Source organism: Gossypium arboreum, chromosome 1 (assembly GCF_025698485.1).
Source record: "Gossypium arboreum isolate Shixiya-1 chromosome 1, ASM2569848v2, whole genome shotgun sequence".
NCBI lineage: Eukaryota > Viridiplantae > Streptophyta > Magnoliopsida > Malvales > Malvaceae > Gossypium > Gossypium arboreum.
The window spans coordinates 92,967,329-92,971,418 of record NC_069070.1 but is presented as its reverse complement, the minus strand read 5'-3'; positions in this window follow the sequence as shown (position 1 = coordinate 92,971,418).

Genomic DNA, 4,090 nt, shown 5'->3' with positions numbered 1-4,090 from the left:
AAACATACATTTCATACACTATCATAAACATATTATAAACCAATCATTCAAATACATATCATCCCTAAATCGAGCCCTCGAGGCCCTAAAAATACCCTAAAAATAATTTGGGACTAAATTAAAATCATTTGAGAAGTCTAAGAAAAATTCACCAAAATTTGGAAATAAGGGTCACAGGGTCATATGCCTCACATGGCTGAGACACACGCCTGTGCCTCAGGCCGAGTAACCTTCAACTAGGGACACACGGCCGTGCCCCAGTTTGTGACCTCACCTTGTAACTCTCTGTGTAGGGTCACACGGCCGCGTCACACGCCCATGTACCAGGCTGTGTGCTAGGCCATGTAACTCAGTGACTTGCATACAAAGGAACCATTAGATGACACACGACCATATGGCCAAGCCGTGTGCCACACATGGCTGAGTCATACGCCTGTGTCTCAGGCTGTGTGGACATAAATTTGCCTACCATTTCCTATGCCATTTCATGCATAACCATTTGACCAAATTGTGCACACTTACAAGGCATCAAACCATACTGAAACATGCATATATTTGTCATTCTAAAAGTCTTATTTCAACTAACCAATATGCCATTCAAAGTCACCTCAAACATTCTTCAAAACTTATCAAACATGTCACAACTTGAACATTACTGTTCCATCACAAGACATGTCATTTGAGCCATTCAAAACATGCAACATGATATAGCCACAACGACACAAACTAGCAAGGCATCAAATGTACCAACCAAGTTAACTTATATAACTATACATACCAAATCATCAAGTGAACATTCAACTAAACACCATTATAAGTACACTTATACATGCCATTATAACCTTGGCCAAAATATAAAAAAACTAGCAATATTTATGCTAGATAGTGTGATAGATCTCTGACGATCTTCCAAACAGATCGAGCTTCCAATAATTTATAAAACATAAGAAAGAAACTACGTAAGCAAGTAATGCTTAGTAAATTCGTAGAAAATAAACATAACTTACAATTTAATTTACATAACAATAAGTATAAGCATAATGTAACCCAAACCACAAGCTTGGCACAAGCCTATGCATCACATCTGTAACAATTCTTTTTTAATGAAATCAAAATAGTGGTTTCGAGACCATAAATTTGACAAGTACATTATTAGTTTTTTATTATTTTAATTTCTATGGAGTGTTAGTTGGGTCGTATAAAAATTTCGTTAATAAATTTTGAAGTTTACATGTTTAAGTACGTAAAAGGACTAAATCGTAAAAGGTGCAAAGTAGAGTTCTATTAGTAAAAGGAGTCTAATTGATATGAAACTTAAATGTGAGTGGAATTAAATGGTAATTAGACGAGTTATAATGTTAGTGGACAAATATGGACGTAAAATTAAGTGACTTTAAGGTTAATTAGTAGGTTTAAAAAGGTAATTCAATAATTAGAGTAGAGTAAAATATAGCAAAAATAATGTATCATCTTCATTAGCTCATCTCTCCATCGAATTTAGGGATAGAAAACCCCATTGATGAGGCTTGAAGATTCGGCTAAGTATATCCCTTGCATGTAAGTGTAATTTTGTTCTGTTTTAATGGTTTTTATGTTTTCGGGATCGTTGTAGCTTAACCTAGCTAGCCCAGGGATCAATTTGCAAAACTGTTAAAGAATTAGGGTTTTTCCATGAATATTATTGCATGATTCTTGATGTTTCATGAGAGATTATTAGTCCTTGTTGATAAATAAACTAGTTTTGTAAAGTTATTGTTGATGAAAATGGTATTTAGGGACTTATTTGTAAAAATGATAAAGTTCATGGTGAAATTATGAAATGATGGTTTGTATGAATTGATATAGGTCCCTAGTAAATTCGACTAGCATGAGAGGAGGATTAAAATGCTTAGATTTCAATTTATGAGCTTAAGGACTAAATTATGAAAAAGTTAAAATATGAGGGGTAAAACTATAATTTTGTAAAAATATGAAATGCAGACTAAATTGAATAATATAAGAATTAAATGAATTGGATTTGTCTATTTAGATCAAGATAGACCACGTGTGTAACGCCCCGCAACCGAGACCGTTGCCGGAGTCGAACACGAGGTGTTAACGAACTTAATTCATTTATTTACACAGTTCATTTTGAAATTTCTAGACAAGCTGGCTAACTGCGTCACTGTCACCTTAAAAATCATATCTCGAGTTACAAAACTCGAAAACTGATTCCGTAAATTTTCCCTGAAACTAGACTCATATATCCATCTACAGATTTTTTTCTAGAATTTTTGGTCAGGCCAATTAGTACAGTTTATTAGTTAAAGTCTCCCCTGTTTCAGGGTTCGACTACTCCGACCTTCATGCATTACGACTTAGATATCTCCCTGTACAGGGCTTCAATACATATGCCGTTTCTTTCTAATGAAACTAGACTCAAAAATGAATCTGTACATATAAAGCATGACTTCTAATTATTTCTGGTTAATTTATGGTAAATTTCCAAAGTCAGAACAGGGGATCCAGTAACCGTTCTGGCCCTGTTTCACGAAAACTTAAACATCTCATAAAATACGGCTCATATGGTCGTTTCGCTTCTTCCATATGAAAATAGACTCATCAAGGTTCGATTAAATTATTTATTCATTATTTAATTAAATTCCTACTATTTTTAGTGAATTTTCAAACTCACATCACTGCTGCTGTCAGCATCTATTTTAAGGTAAATTTCACCTATTTCATAGTTTCCATGATTCAACTAGCCATTTGACATACATAGCACCAAATATGATCGTGATTAACCATTCCAATGGCTAATCATTGCCAAGCATTTCCACACCTCTCAATAACCATATATATACAAAATAATTTTAATACTATGCTCAAAATATATTTAAGCCATTTTCGCATGGCTATCCGAATATATACACATTACCAAAGGTACTTGATTAACAACAAAGGTTAGTCCTATACATGCCATTATCAACGTTTAACTAAAAGAGTACCAAAAGAGCTTAGATAGTGTGGACGACTTCGACTTCGACAATCCCGAGTCCGATAGCTTGTAACACCCCGAACCCGAGACCATCGCCGGTGTCGGACACGAGGGGTTAACAAGCCAAGTTCACTTGTTTTGCCCATCTTCATCACCATTTAATATTTCCAGTCAGGCTGGAAAACTGCGTCACTGTCGCCTTAAAAATCATATCTCGAGTTTCAAAACTCAGAAACTGGTTTCGTAAATTTTCCCTGAATTTAGACTCATATATCCATCCATGGATTTATTTCTAGAATTTTTGGTCGGGCCAAATGATACAGTTTATTAGTTAAAGTAGCCCATGTTACAGGGATCGACTGCTCTGACCTTCGCGCGTTACAACTTGAATATCTCACTGTACAGGACTTTAATTCTGGTGCCGTTTGTTTCTAATGAAACTAGACTAAAAATGGAATCTGTACATGTAAGGCATGACTCCTAATTCTTTCTGGATAATTTATAGAAAATTTTTAAAGTTGCGACAGGGAACCCAGAAACCGTTCTGGCCCTGTCTCACAATAGCTTTAATATCTCTTAACATGTAACTCCTATGACCATTTCGTTTCTTCCATATGAAAATAGACTCATCAAGGTTCATTTACATAGCTTATTCACTTTTTAATTCTATTACTACGAATTTTGGTGATTTTTCACATTCACGTCACTGCAGCTGGCAGCATCTGTTTTTAAGGTAGGTCTTACCTATTTGGTAGTCTCTATGAACCAACTAGTCTTGCCATACATAGGTTCATATATGATCATTTTAACCATGCCAATGGCTGATCATATGACCAACATTCCCATTTCCAAGCCATAGCCACATCATGACACCAAATATATACATACAAACCACAATTAGTCTAAGTCGATACTTCGCTTTTACGAGCCATTTTCGCATGGCCGTACATATATACATCACAACATATTTAACCAACAAGGGGTAGTCCTATACATGCCATTTCAAGTTCAACCAAAAATTTATACCAAAATGGAGGCTTGATAGTGTGGATGACTTGACTTTATTGATCCCGAATCCGATTGCTATTGAGCGAAATCTATAAAATAGAGAGC